The sequence below is a fragment of the Diplotaxodon limnothrissa genome, linkage group LG23, assembly GCF_057381915.1.
Source record: "Diplotaxodon limnothrissa isolate DT_005_m linkage group LG23, D_limnothrissa_male_GT1.1, whole genome shotgun sequence".
Classification (NCBI taxonomy): domain Eukaryota; kingdom Metazoa; phylum Chordata; class Actinopteri; order Cichliformes; family Cichlidae; genus Diplotaxodon; species Diplotaxodon limnothrissa.
In genome coordinates this window covers 17,525,708-17,541,486 of record NC_140617.1, presented here as the reverse complement: position 1 = coordinate 17,541,486, position 15,779 = coordinate 17,525,708, and the positions used below count along the sequence as shown (strand labels likewise).

Sequence of the window (15,779 nt, the reverse complement as noted above, 5' to 3'; positions counted from 1 at the left end):
ATATATTTTTTAAAGTAAAGGCTTTAAAACCAAGTTAATTCTGAAAGTACAGACATCACTAATGTAACATAACTTTCCCGACATGTGGCCAACAATTATGGTTTAATGTTCTTCATTAAAAAAATATTTGCGCATAAATAAGTGACATAATATTCAGTACTTACTTCTGAAAGTTTACTCTTCCTCCGCTCCGCTTCCACCATTTTTTTTGGCAAAATTATCCACACCACCACCGCACTATGAAGTCTGGGATATGTTGGGCCATGAAGGCTACACCGACCCATCCTTAAAATTCAGGGAAATTAAGGACGCATTTGAGGGCCGCATTTCGAGCAGCCTTTGAATTGGGAAAGCCTTCTCTTGTCGCTGTGACGTAATCGGCCTTAAAATGCGGCCTTTAAGGCTGCAAACCCCAAATCCGGTCATTGGCACTTCCTGGCTTGTGTAGTTACTAGGTAACAAAAGCTCAACACTGCCCCTAGCGTCCTGGAGCACTTCCGTTGTGTTTTGGAATTTGCATATGTTTTTGAGTTTGCAAGTGTTTTGGATTTTGCAAGTGTTTTTTAGTTCGTACGTGTTTTGGATTTTGCAAGTGTTTTGGAGTTTGTACGTGTTTTGGAGTTTGCAAGTGTTTTTTAGTTCGTACGTGTTTTGGAGTTTGCATGTGTTTTTTAGTTTGCAAGTGTTTTGGATTTTGCAAGTGTTTTTTAGTTCGTACGTGTTTTGGAATTTGCATATGTTTTTGAGTTTGCAAGTGTTTTGGATTTTGCAAGTGTTTTGGAGTTTGTACGTGTTTTGGATTTTGCAAGTGTTTTTTAGTTTGCAAGTGTTTTGGATCTTGCAAGTGTTTTGGAGTTTGTACGTGTTTTGGATTTTGCAAGTGTTTTGGAGTTTGCATGTGTTTTTTAGTTTGCAAGTGTTTTGGATTTTGCAAGTGTTTTTTAGTTCGTACGTGTTTTGGATTTTGCAAGTGTTTTGGAGTTTGTACGTGTTTTGGAGTTTGCATGTGTTTTTTAGTTTGCAAGTGTTTTGGATTTTGCAAGTGTTTTTTAGTTCGTACGTGTTTTGGAGTTTGAATGTGTTTTTTAGTTTGCAAGTGTTTTGGATTTTGCAAGTGTTTTTTAGTTCGTACGTGTTTTGGAGTTTGAATGTGTTTTTTAGTTTGCAAGTGTTTTGGATTTTGCAAGTGTTTTGGAGTTTGTACGTGTTTTGGAGTTTGCATGTGTTTTTTAGTTTGCAAGTGTTTTGGAGTTTGCAAGTGTTTTGGAATTTGCATGTGCTTTGGAGTTTGCAAGTGTTTTGGAGTTTGTACGTGCTTTGTCTCTAGGGGCCACCGTAGCTCCTTGCTATCTAAAATATAACAGGGCGCTGGCGTAAACTCTCAACCGTCTCACATTTTGTTTAATTAGTTTTCTGTTTGACGTTTATTCAGCTGTGTGAAAACCCCGGAGGAACCCTCCCGAGTGATTAATAAAATTTAATTTAATTTAATCTAATCTAAAAACTTTAATCTCAGCCAAACCGATTTGCTCACGAACAAAGAAAACACTGAAAAAGCCAAACAATAACATTTTTAAGTTATCAAAGTGACTTATATATCATGTTTAACCCGAGTAGCGAAAGACCGTGGGGGTTTGAAAACGATGTGTCAGTCAGCTCAGATATGTGAAGTTTACACAGCTACATTCTCACCTGAAAATATGTTAAAAGTTTTTTTGCGACCCAGAAAGAGAAATAAGAGTAATATTAAAACTAAGTAGCTGCCGCCATTGTTGGAAACTGGAATTGGCGCTATGAATTCTGCAACATGGTTTTTCAATTTTGTTGTCCAGGTGGAAAATCGTGAGAAATTCGGGAGAATGGTGGCTCTGGGAGATTTTTGGGAGGGGCACTGAAATTCAGGATTCTCGCGGAAAAATCGGGAGGGTTTGCCTGTATGGTTGTGGCAACATCACTAACCTTGTCAAACACCTCAGAGTTAATCATGTCACAGAATATGATGAGCGTATGTTGAGATGAACTGAAGAGGAGGACAGGGATAGGTGCTGCTAGGGCGAGACAGACGTCTCTCACTGAGTCCTTTAGTGCTGCAGGCAGGCAAGGTGTTCAAATAGAGCACAACTTCAGTTTTTTATTTCTATATGATGAACTCTGCATTATTAAGTGATAAGAACAAGTAATCTGATGTCCTGTAATCATTATGATGCTATAATTTGAGATACAATAAATAAAATACGTTTTTGTACAAAGTATCATATCGGATCAGTATCGTCGATACCACCCTGAATATTACTTGGTATCGGATCGGAAAGGAAATCAGTGGTATCACACATCACTAGTCACCACCCATCTTGGGGAGTTTGCCCCCTCACATATACTAATGTGCCACAAACAGGACTTTAATATCACCAGCCATTCCCATGTTATTACGGTGTATCCATATAAAAGGTAAGATCTAACATTTGTTTATGTTCAGTTTTAGCCCTGAAGCTTTTGAGAAATTTTCAATGATTTGTAGAATTTTGGGGATTTCATTCAAGTTTTTTAAGAAAATGGTTGTGTCATCGGCTAACTGGCTGATAGAGAGCTCTTCACACACACACACACACACACATACCGTAATTGTCGGGCTATAAGCCGCTACTTTTTGCACAAGCTTTGAACCCTGCGGCTTTTAGTCAGGTGCGGCTTTTCTATGGATTGTCCATGATTTTTGTCATATCGTAAGACGATTTGTTTTGTTTGTTCCGCTGTTGTACGGCACTACGTTGCCTGGCGGAAGGATCGGGGTTCAAGAGTGGTATGTTAGTCACATGTCCGTCCGCCAGGCAACGTAGTGCCGTACGAAGTAGCGCGAAAAACAAACTTCAAAGTAGTGCTACGCGTTCAGCGGGAGTCGTGGATGATGAGCGGCGATAAACTTGCGAAAAGCAAGTTATGCCCAACTCCACCGGTGGATTCTGACAGCGTGGAAAAGTGTGAAAACATCCATGATCACCAACGGATTTTGAAGGGCTGGACTGCTGCATGATGGAGAGGAGGACACCGCCACGGCCCTTCAGAGGGTGTTAGACTCTGACACTGACAATGAGGATTTCTTTGGTTTTGAAAGTGACAACGAAGGAGAGAAGCGGAGAGTGGATGACGAAGCCATCCTGAGCCTGTTTGTATCCGACACTGGAGGAGAGGACTTTGGTGGTTTTAGTGCGCAGGAAGAAGAGAAAGATGGTGGTGAATGACTGACTTTTCTTTTTGTCAAAGCTGTGTCACTGCACCTGAGCCTAAAAGGTAGTCCGAATCTATTTTTCTGGTGTGCTGTAGGCTACTGTTATGTACTACATGTGCAAATATGTACCCATAACTTGTTTTTCAAAATATTAATAAAAGTGATGTCTCCAAACAGCCATCTCTTTCCTGACAATTCCCTTTGTGCATATTCTCTTACATATGATAAGTCAACATTGAAACACCTGCGGCTTTTAGTCAGGTGCAGCTAATGTATGTACAAAACAGGATTTTCCCCTGATTTTAGCTTGTGCGGCTAATATTCAGGTGCGCTTTGTAGTCCGGGAAATACGGTATATAAGTGTGCCCAGTGTTGGGGAGTAACGGAATACATGAGTAACTGTATTCTGTTACAGTTACCGTTTAAAAAGGTGGTATTTAGAATACAGTTACTTTGTTGAAATAAATGGATTACACGGCGGTATTTTCCTGTTTCATATTGTGGCGGGTCAGGACTGTTTGGGTTTTGTTTGACATCTACGTTCTGTTGTTCCAGGCGGCAGCGTTACGGTTGCCATGGTTACAGGGTGATGCTCTCTCCGAGACTGTGTGTTTCCTGGGTGAGAGAGCCCCTTTTTGTTGTTGTTGTCGTGCTAAGCTAATCCGGTCGTTAAGTCTGACGTCACTAGCCGTGTCTGGGCCTAAACTCCGCTGCAGGTCCATATATCAAACGATCACTATGGCATTACTGAGAGTTGAAAAACTGTCTAAAGTCTTTCATCTTTAATAAAATGATCAGCGTTCTGCTCTACCAGGTGTAACAATTGAGTTTAACATCCAGGCATCCATGAAAACGGAATTTATGACATTTAACGGAGTTAGAAGTTAGCAGGAAGTTAACTCGTTAGCTTCTATCTAAATACAATATGGCATGTCCTGACTGCGGGGTTTTGGAAACAAATTAAAACATACAGCTCTGTTATCACTTCCAACATAAATGAAGACAGAATACTAAACAGCAGTGATGTTTGTAGGGTTACTGAAGTTTGGCTAGCTGGTATATAATGATGTGCTACGTGACCGCTAGCGACACAGCTATGTTAGCATAATATAAACAAGCTAACTTTTTTCCACTCGATAAAAGTTAACGTGAGTGTTCTCGGTGGTCAGGAACAAATGTAATCGCATGGCAGGATGCTGTAAAAGGACCAAACTTCAGCCAGGAGAACAACTGAGATAATCCATCCACAATACGAGGTTAGTCATTCATATACTGCTGCATGGGCTGGGCTGTAGTTACATCCTAAGGTTTTAAAAAACTGAGCTTAAATAAATGATTAGCGGTAATAAAAGCCGAGGGAGGTCAACAGTGATCACTGACTGTTTTAGGAGCTTTTTGAGATTAAATAGAAGAAAATACAAAACATTAAACATGTTAACAACACAAAAGCCATATTAAACGCAGACTACTTTAGGCCCGGAAGCAGGATTCGTCATGTCATCACTTAACGACCGGATAGGCAGAATGCTAAAGGCAGACCTTCCCAAAGTGTGTGTGTGTGGGGGGGGGGTGCACAGAGCCATTGCATGGGGGCACGGCATGAAAAGGGAAAAAAAAAGCAACAACAATGCTTGGACACTGCTAGCACCCACACAAATGCAAAGCAGGAGATGAAGCATAGCTGAATATGTTTCCAAACCAACTTCATTCTAAGCCAAAGACTAGAAAATATGGTGAAGCATATCTTCCCTTTGGTTTCACCTGCACAAGTGCCAAGGTAGGTCTCCCCTGCATAATTGATTTTCCCTTTGTCAGGAGCATGCGCTGGGCTCTTCAAATCACAGACAAACAGTATCCCACATTCTTGATTTTTAGTTCACAAACACTTGTTGTAATGACTAACTAATCCTGACATTTTGGAAATGTTAGCTCTTTATACAGTAAAGTTACAGCGGGATACAAATAATATCAGGCCGTTCCTTCCACGATTTGTTCCTCCTGTCTAAATCATGGACTAACGGTATCCCACAGTTGTTTATTTTTAAACCCATTTTGCACAGAGAGGCATTTTTTGAAAAATGTATTGATAGCAATGTTGAATATTATTACACAGGAATAAAACAACTACATGTAAAATAATTACACCGTGACGCCTCTGCCTTCCTAAATGAAGGGACAGTAACTGCGTGTGTATATGTAAGCATTTAAAACCTGAAGATAGAGACAAAATACTTTTAATCTGACTATCTGCTATTCTGCAATTCATCTCATGTAAACAATAACGTGGCACACAGCATGACGTGAAAAAAGGAACATACCTTTGACATTGGGTGATGAACTCTGTATTACTTGTCCACACCTAAATGCAAAAAAGGAGTTTTAAAAAATCTCAGTTTTCGGTGATTCCAAACGCTGTTTACGTGTGGACGAAACAGCTGCGTTTTCAAAAATAGCCGTGTAGGTGCGGATGTAGCGTAAAAGAGTTAGTAGTTTATTTTCTTACTACCTGCAGATTACTTGTATTTGCTTAATTGTTTACTAAATGTTTGAGGTGTGAAATAAACCGCAATGGAGCAAAATATGGGTGTGTGTGGTTGGAGGATGTGTGCACGCGGGGGCGCGAACATTTTTCTTGTAAAACAAAGGGGGGCCCAGCAAGAAAAGTTTGGGAACCACTGCACTAAAGAGTCATCACAGACATATACATGAAGGAAAAACATCACAGTGAAAACTGAACCATGTTAATCATGATAATGTCAGACTCACATTCATGTGATCAGTCACAGACCAAATCACAGCAGACAGCTCAGCTGATAAGCACACGACTGTACAAGGGCTGCTGGGTAATGTAGTTCCATAATAAAAGGGCATTCTCTACAGTAACTTGCAAAGACCACCGAGTTGGGTTCAAACATGTGTTTTTACACCAGAGCTCAGTCACAGAGCACGTTAGAGACAGAGGAGAAAATCCTTCATTTCTCTGATTAGTCTGAGATTTCCTGGACAAACATACATGTCTTATGATCTGAGGCTGGTACAGACTCCCTGTTAGACCTTTAAGCCTCATTATAGAGAAGGTTTCACACACCACAGATGTTCTCCTGGGCCTTCGTCCAAAACCGGAACAGTGAAGAGAGTGACATCATCATTTAGGTGGAGCAGGAGAGGCAGAAAATCAATCAAAGATGAAGACTTCCTCACGAAAAGCTCAGACAGGCTGCAGAGGACAGCCTTCACTGCAGCTCTTTGAATGTTGGAACTTTGTCTTCTTCATGGCTGACCAATCACAGCACAGACAGGAACAACCCACAGACCAGACTGATCACATGATCTGCTCACTGTTGGCACTGTTTTTAAGGTATTGCTAAGTTTAAAAAAATAGCATATCACAAATAATATTTACAAATGTGGCACACAGGCTGGATCTGTTTTATATATTTAACTGATCACACACCAGTGTCCCTCACACATTTAAATGTGTTAATATTCTCTTGCTGTATTTGATTCACAAAAATAAAATCATGAAAAATATTGTAAAAATATGTAATGTTCTAATAATAATAATTATTACAACAAACTAAAAGTTCACATTTACAAACCACAAAGTGTGACAGTGCGAACAAGACAACCCTGTGACTGACCAGCATAACCGCTGAGGTACAGCATGTGCAGTACATTAAAAAACTATGTTTATGAAGTCATCGTGCCACCTCACCGTCTCGTAACCATAGATACTTAAAACTCAGGCATTAAGGAAACAAAGGCTCTAAAATGTTTTACATTTTACTGGAAGTGTTGACAGAAAGGAATTTAAATATCAGTTTCAGTCTGAACACGTGAGAGGTTTTCAGGAAAGAGAAACTTTACAGATATAAAACTAATCAGCCAATCATGCAGCAGTAACTCAGTTTGTTCATGCATGTAGACAGAACAAACAGCACTGAGAATCAAACCGAGCATAAGAATGGGGAAGATATTGTCATGTGAACACCAATATGCTCTGAGGAGCATTTCCTTCTTGAATCTACAAAGAATTTTTTTAAAAGGGTCCAGCCCGGTACTATTATACTATTAGGTACATTAGGTGTACTTAATGAAATGGCCAGTGAGTGTAGTAGTGATGGCTTGTTTGTAAAAGCCAAACCGAAAACAGAAAACTTCAGCATTTTCCGAATAGCTTTGGGTCTGCTGATGATAAAGATGATGATGATTATCTAAGACTGTTTAGTTCATGGTCATGCGGGTGGATCTAACACCAGCTGTCAAAGGACAAAATAACTCACCTTGATTTTAACTCTAAAGGAAGAAAAGTGAATTACAGAGTGCTGAAAGCCTTAATCTGTGGTTGTAGTCTGTACACGTGGACGTTGCTGGAGAAGCAGAAAGCTTTGCAGCACTGTTCTATGAGTTTATTCAGATGAAGTGACTTCATAACACATGCCAGGAAGTACAGGCTACTGTAAGACAGGTATTAAATTCAGTTCTTTGCATTCTTTTGCGGCAAAGAAAGACTGGGCTCAGGGTGGTCAAAGCTCAAAAAATGATCTTTATTTTACATTCCCGGGAACGGAGAGCTCTTAGGCGCTATCATGCACCCAGCTCTGAAAACATCACAAGGTGAATGTGTATATGTCTAGTTCGGCTACGTCACACCCTAAGTTTCGATCAAAAGAACTCCTAATATGGTACCAGTTCCTCTTTCTTTGTGTCTCACTTCCTTTGCAGCTCTGCACTAAACTTCCCCTTTCTAAAGTCTGTTGCCAGGGCGACCTGTCACCCTCTGATGTAGTTTACACTCAAAGTTGGCCCTCTCTTATTAAAATACATAAAACAATATATTCAGCAAATAAGCGTTAAGAATATATATTTAAATCCCAACAGACCCCCTTTTTAACTAATTCTATTAGTTAACCTAATTAACTGACTCCCTCAATAACTACTGTGAACTAAAAACAGATATAATTAGCTTTTTCTTGTAAAAGGTCCTACATTACTTTTGTCACTCTTTGGAAACAGACTCTATAGAATTAACCCGTTTCCTCTTTAAAAAATTTACTCTTGGTTTCTTCACCCCCTTTAACGGGTAGCTCATATCCGGCCTTAACACTTTGTTTGGGCAATTTACATAACATAAAAATCCTACCAACTATTACTTAAGTCCCTCTTCTTACTCTTCATTAATTTATGGTCACATTTAACCTCTGTCTAACAAGCTTTTAATCTCCTAAACAACAAAAGAAATACTGGATGTTTTTCATGAAATCAGTACTTAAAATGACTTACAGTATAATCATTTCATTTTTTCCTGTACAAACCTGAATTGTTACTTCCTTATTCTAGTACAAGTACCCTTAAGTATTTGTAGTGAAGCACAGTTATACTGTACTTTCAGATATAAAGGTTGAAATTACACATAATTACAGAGTACTTGCACCTTAGTCACGGCTCGTATTATAAAGTGTTACCGATCATATGAACTATATCTGAAAAATATTTATATTAAAGTGCAAAGAGTAGAATCAAACTCTAATCTAAAAAGTCAGGGGTGATTCTAGCAGTGGTGGAGCGGGGGGGTGGCTTACTGGGCTTAAGCCCGGGTTGTTTTTTCAGAAGCCCGGGGTCTTTTGGAGTGTAATTTGTTAGTTAGATGCCTGACTGACAACTGTATAAAACAAAAACTACACACAATATTCGAAGCACATAGTGCACACTGTGGAATTTACGACTGTGCGTAAATCCCCCCTAATATTGGTATGATCCGAGCTCAGTCACTAAGCGACTGAGCGAGGGGGCGGGGGGAGCTGCTGCCTGTTGGAGAAACGCTGCCAGGCAGACAGAGGAGAACTCAAGTTTGACCAGGTACCAAAGCAAATCATTCGTACTGTACAAATAATGTAAACATGACGGTGATCACTTGACCCATATTACGTTACTTGTTCTTCAAGTGAATCAACAAATGGAGAAATGAAAAGCCGAACAACAACAATGCTGTTTTTTTTAGAGAGTCTTAGCTTACATGTGTGTTTATTTCATATTTTCTGTTGTTACCCTCCACGGCTAAATAAATCGGTTTCAGTAATGCACTGATATACAAGACTGGACATAAGGAGCTTCTTTCAAAGAAAAAACTCTGGTAAATGTTATTTTATATATTATGCTTTGTATGTTGTTCAGAATATTTCTATGCAAAACAAGAGGAATTTCAATACACAGCAGTATATTCACAGTTTAAACCAGATATTTACATACACAAAACACAAGAACATTTTTTTACTGTACAACATCAATTTAGAGTAAACTTGTTTTGTTTTGGTTAAATAAATATTGAAATATCTTTTGAATTAGTTAAATGTCAGAATAAAGAGAGACAGAGCTGTCTATTTTTTATCACTTTCATCAAATTTAGGAGTACATATACACTAAGATTGTATATGTACTTAATTAATAAGAAAACTGCAGACGATTCCATTCTGAGCTGAAGAAGCTTCTGATTGGTTAGTAGAGTCCATGTGAGTAAATTGGTGGCACACCTGTGGATGCATATAAGGCAAACACAGAGCCTGTTTCTTTGACATGGGAAAATCAAGAGATATCAACCAAAACACCAGGAAAAGAATCGTGGAGCTCCATAAATGTGGCTCAGTTTTGAATACAATTTGGTGCCATTTGCAATTAAGAAATACAGACAGTTTCTCTCTTTACTCTTACATTTAACAAATGTGTTTTTTATATTTATCAATCTAAAAAAACAACATTTAGTCTGATTTGTTACAATTAAAATAAGTGTTTGTGTTTTGATCTGAAGAGTGTGTAAATATCTGGTTTCAACTGTATATTTGATGATGTTGGTGTTTGGCTTGATTGTCAGCACAAAGAGGGAGAGAGAGGAACAGAGAGGGAGAGAGAGAATGAGGACAGAACAGAGAGGGAACAAGAGCAGGTGAGACACACATGTTAGTCAAATGGTCGTTTGCCAAAACTCATCAGAACATGTATCTCGTACCTAGTGTTTCTTTTTATGTTTGCTATTTTTCAAATTCTATATTTATTAAGTTATGCAGGCTTGTTTGCACAACAAGGCTAAATAATTATATAAACTTTTCTGAATCTAAATAGTGTACTTTGGTAGAATTAAAAAATAAGTGTAGTGCAGGTCTATGGTGATTTTGAGTGTTTTGATCCTGGTCCTGTCTTGGTTAAGTCCTAAAGTAGTCCTGTTTTAATTCCCGATCAGTTCTGGGTCTGGTTGAATTGGGGTTTAGTCCCTGTGTCTTGATACAACCCTGATTTTGTTCTGCTGCTAAACTAAAAAAAGAGTTTAAGATGTAGTGCATATGTGATATATATTTTTTCCTATATGAAGCTATTCTTTTTTTGAAAAAACTGAAAGCACAGCCTAATAAATCTCTCATTCACCCCCTCCCCCCAATCCCACATGCATACTACCCTTTAGGGCTAAGCCCCGGGTGTATCAAATGTCTGGCTCCGCCTCTGGATTCTAGGATGAAACCTTTGCAGATGTAGTCATCCCTTTTCACATTTGCACACTTTAGTTCAGGTGTGTGCACATAACAGTGTTACCTTCAGTTTAACAGTAAACAGGTGAGAAAGCTGCTTTCATATTACAGTCTCAGAATTCATATAAACCCTTCGAATTCAACCCTTCCCACCCGTGTGTCATCATCTAGCTCTTCTGCCTCTGCTAAAACACAGTTTTACTGCAATACTTTTAGCTGATTTATTTTGTTTTGCACTTCGCACATTTTATTTGTTCTTAGGTCATTTATTGTGGAAATTCTCATGTAGGAACTATTGTACTGCATGTTGGTTCCACTGGTGCACCTGTGTAAGTACCACCGAACAGAGGCAGCAATATAACATAGCTAACATTAACAGTGCAGTGTACAATGTACATAACTAATGTCACGTAACTTTGCCTACATGTGGCCAACAGTAATGTTTTAAAGTTATGTGACATTAGTGATGTTTGTACTTTCAGCGTTAACTTGGTTTTAAAGCCTTTATTTTAAAATATACGCTGTTCAATAGTCGACCTTAATCTTACAGAGAATGTGATGATTTTATGGATAATTAAAGTCAGTCATATATCCACAAACACAACAGGCTGAAAGTCAGTGATGCTGCTCGGTTTGCAGTCCTGAATATCACGGCACAAGCAGGATTCAAAGCACTGTTAATGTTAGCTATGTTATATTGCTGCCTCTGTTCGGTGGTGTCGAGCCAAACGGACTTTAACGTGTGTTTGAACGAGCTGACGGTTCACTCGTTAAGCTGAAAGAAAGATGCTTTAATCACAGGAGTCACACATGTGTCCACTGTACCATCTGGGAACTCTTCTTGTTTAGCACTCGTAATAACACAAACACTAAATCCTCCTTCTCTTGTGCTGTTTTGTAGCAGTGTATACACCTGAGACTGTCACCTGTCTGTCTGTCCTGCACACTCTCTCTTTTTCTTTCTCTCTATGATTGCTAGGCAACCTGAACAGCGCGACGAAGGCTAGACCATCCCATTTCACAAGCCTCTCACTTCCGCACTTCTCGTACTCATAGTACGCACCGTACGTAGTACGCGTACTGCGCGTACTTCAAGCTTAAGTCAGATGGAGTTCCAGTGTTCCAAAAAGTATCTGTAAAGTGCTCATTTCGGCCTCTAAGCATGGGCCAGGTATGTTTTTAATGTTGTATAGATCTTTTTTTTTTATCTCTATTTCACCCATCTCACTATCTCATTGAATTTTATGTTGTTTCAGTTCGATGGTGGCATAGTTGGTGATGAAGGTGATGTTGTAACAATATCAACCCCAAGATTTTACAACTCATGTTAAAGCCAGTTTCATGCCATTAATTAAAAGAACTCTTTGACTTTAAGAAGACGTGGAAGTGACAGAGAGGGCAGAGCCTCACTGTTAAACTGTCTCTGATAATTTGGTGGGTTTCTGGGAGAAAGCTCTGTGAAAGTGGATCTGTTGTTGGACAGTGTGTTAGGGTCAGGGGGTTCGGACCAGTACCTGCACTATCTGAAGAGCTTTGCCTCTAAATCTTGTTGTACTGTTTGCTGCAGCTGTGATCAGCAGGGTTACATGATGCAGGACAGTGTGTAGCAGGACAGGAGACACTAATGGAGGTTCAAGAGTCTTTCAGAGGTGATGAACAAAAAAAAAAGAAAAAAAAAAGAGGTGATGAACATGATTTGGATCATAAAGAGTGAAGCGGGTCACTCAGGTGAAGGTGGTTTCTCTTTCAGCTCTCTTTATAGGTTACAGCAGCACCACACACCCACACAGCTACATCACCTTGACACTACTGTAAATCTCCCAGAGTACAGATTACAGTTACATTCAATGAAAGCTGAGCATCGGCTTTAACAACAGTATTGTACAGGGTGGAAGAGTGCTGAGCTTCAGCTCTACAATAACCTGCAGTGTCCTACCAAGAAGTCTTTAACCCTTTCACGCAGAGTGGTCACTACAGTGGACAGCTATTCAAAGGCTGTTTTCTTGTATTTGTGTCAGTGTTGATGGTATACTTGCACATAAACCACTACACTGGACACTGATGTGTCACTCCATACCCTGCCACCCACTGGTCAGTATGTTTCCACCTAAGTGGACATGTAAAAACCTCTTTGAAAAGTACATGTTTAAAAATGAAGTTCAAAAATCTTTTTTTTATGCCTAAAGAAGAATAAAGATACTTAAGAAAAAAAATCCTGATTGAGGTTGTCATAATTCATTCATGAAAGGGTTAATTTTGAAAATATTTCACAAACAACCAGTGGGAATATCAGGGACTTTCCAGGCTGATAAATACTTTCAGTTTCACTCTGACTTTTTTCTTACGTAAGCTTTTGCTTAAAGTGCTTGTCATATATTGACAGCTAGAACTACTTACAGCTTCTTCTGCAACACGTTTGCAAATTTCTCATGCCACAAACAGCCTTGACACCTGTACAACAGCATTTTACGGCAGAAGCTGGGGCACATTTGCAAATGTGTGACAACTGCAACTTGTGCAGAACTTGAGATATACTAACGTAGGGCTGAAGGAATGTTTGTCAGATCATGTGTAGACTGTGGTTGGAAGAATCATCTACAAGATAAGAACTCTAAATGTGCCTTTAACTTTAATCTCATTATTGATAAAACACTAAATGTTCCAAACCACTAGTTTCAATAAGAAAGTCGTCTCTGAGGGCAGAACTCTGCTGCTCAGCAAGTCTTACCTGTCTGACCTGTGTGATCAGTCTTTGTGTGGAAAACAAAACTTATTAGATCCACTAATCTCTACTTCTCAACTATTGTAATATTGATTACATTTGATTGTGGTTTTCTTGATAAAACTTACAAGATCACTGTTTTTTTAGTATTGTAGGGTCTACCTTAAAATATGAGGTGACTGCTGTTGTGATTTGGCACAAATAAAATTGTATTAAACTGAATCAAAAAACACTCAAAAGTTTTACCTTTGTGAGGAATTTTATCTCACATCACACATCCTCTCATTTAGGCGTCCTGAAGTTTATCTTCTCTGTAGGTGCAGAATTTAAATTTTCCAGCTTCCATCAGCGAGCTAATGAACAAAACAAAAAACATTATTACCTTAATGACATTGTCATAACAAGTTGCATGTTAATGATAATAAATTGACTTCACAGCCCACATCTCATCAGTGGGCTGGTTTCAGTCATTGTGCAAATGTACTGTTTATAAGGTTAAGGAAACCTGCAGTCACCTGAGACTGACGACGTCACTTGGATGAGTGACAAAACGTTTCTCCCAATGAAACTGTCCAGATGAACAGAATCAACCTTTTGGGGAATACTATCTTAATTTATAACATCAGTTTGTACTTTTTGGAAAAAGGACTCATCTTATGCTATTTAGATTTTACTCTTTGGCAAACTCCCCATCCAAAAATGTTTTTAAATAAATCACACTTCCTTATTTAAATGAAGGAAGTAGAAGAAAAAGTTTCCTCTTTCTGTAACAACAACCTTTAAAACCATTACTTTAAACCATCAGTATTTATGGATTAGAGTGATTAAAAATATTTAAAGCTTCTTCTTCTCTGAGGTTGTAATGTTACATTAATCTGGTTTTCCAGTCTGTATTCAGTGTTATGGAAGAACTCCATGCTCAGCAGAAATCCTGCACTTTTACAAATATCAACAGTAAGTGTGTCCCCCTGCTGAGTCCTCACACATCATCACTGAAGCTCCCCATCCCCACACTTCCCATGCCCACTCATCTCTCAGTCCTTCTGACTCCTGACTTGCTGACTCCTTTGCCACGTGGTGCGAGCAGAATCATCTGCAGCTCAACATAACAAAGACCAAGGAATTGATTGTGGACTTTAGGTAGACCAGGAAAACTTTGACCCCTGGTTTCAATCCAGAGAGTTGATGTGGACGTTGTGGAGGACTATAAATACCTTGGAGTACACATAGCTAATGAACCGGATTGGGTTAAAAAAAAACAACTGCACTTTACAGGGCCAGAGTCATCTCTGAGGTCTTTTAACATCTTTCAGACAATGCTCAGGTTTTTTATAAGTCTGTTGTGGCCTGTGCTGTCCTCTTTGCTGTTGCATGTTGGGACAGCAGGTTGAGGGTCACAGATGCCAACAGACTCAATAAATTGATCACAAGACCAGTAATGTTGTGGGGGGTGAGCTGGACAACCTCAGGGTGGTAGTGGAGAGGCGGAGAGTGCCTGTGGTTATGTCTTTACAGCTCCTCCATCTAATGCACAGTAACCACTGCAATAGTTACACCCTTTTGCACATGCTCTACAGATCAGAGGGACACCACAGTGTTAACCAGATATATTTGTGTAATATAGTGGGATATTTATAATTAGATCTATTTAGATCTATTTTGTACCTTTGTAATTAATTGTATTATTTAATTCAGTTAAATAAAGTATTCTGATTTTGATTCTGAATCAAGAACAAGACTAAATACACTGATTCAGTAAGCAAACCTGGACCTCAGGATATTTAAATAAGCATCACCGGGATTCAGCACTCCTACAAATTCAATTAGTCATAGATTTTAGTCATTTAAAAAGTGGGATAACTATTTAATAAAATAAATGTGTGTATGTACTGTACTGCCAGGCCGGAACTCATTACAGGTTCCCACCCTTGGCCCATGTACCTGCGATCTATTCGTCTCCTGCTGCTCATTAACTTGATTTTAAGTGTGCCTTATAGTGTGGAAAATACGGTACACAGAAATATAAAAGAAACAAACTAGAAACTTAAAAAAAGAAAATGAAAGCACAGATAAGCATCTGCTTTTAAAATGACTGAATGATATCGAGTCATTTTGACATGTTAACAACATCACAAGGTAAAAGCCTCAATCAATTTCTTGCAGGTTGTCTTATATCTGTCTTTTATTTACACATGAAACATTTATTTTTTAAAGAAATTTGGCCAATAGGACAGCTGAAATTGCAACACCCATCTATTCTCTTCTGCTTATCACTATCAGGATTGTGGGGGGCTAACCACCACGCCACCCTGAG

The 15,779-nt window shown here is 39.0% G+C and overlaps 2 protein-coding genes across 3 annotated transcripts in view; both read right to left on the bottom strand.

Annotated features, from left to right (window-relative positions):
- LOC146607778 (tumor necrosis factor receptor superfamily member 14-like) overlaps positions 1–13,728 on the bottom strand; it is a 66,760-nt gene extending 53,032 nt beyond the window's left edge. Inside the window, exon 1 of the mRNA XM_085347387.1 lies at positions 13,712–13,728. The gene's annotated coding sequence lies outside the window, so the exon portion shown is untranslated. The remainder of the gene's footprint in view (positions 1–13,711) is intronic.
- Positions 1–15,779, bottom strand: part of LOC146607777 (tumor necrosis factor receptor superfamily member 14-like) — a 58,929-nt gene that overhangs the window by 42,167 nt on the left and 983 nt on the right. The window contains exons 2-3 of one of the 2 annotated variants that reach the window (XM_085347380.1): positions 13,712–13,818; positions 5,545–5,585 (exon numbers count right to left, since the gene is read on the bottom strand). The gene's annotated coding sequence lies outside the window, so the exon portion shown is untranslated. The remainder of the gene's footprint in view (positions 1–5,544; positions 5,586–13,711; positions 13,819–15,779) is intronic. The other variant, XM_085347379.1, reaches the window with a different exon arrangement.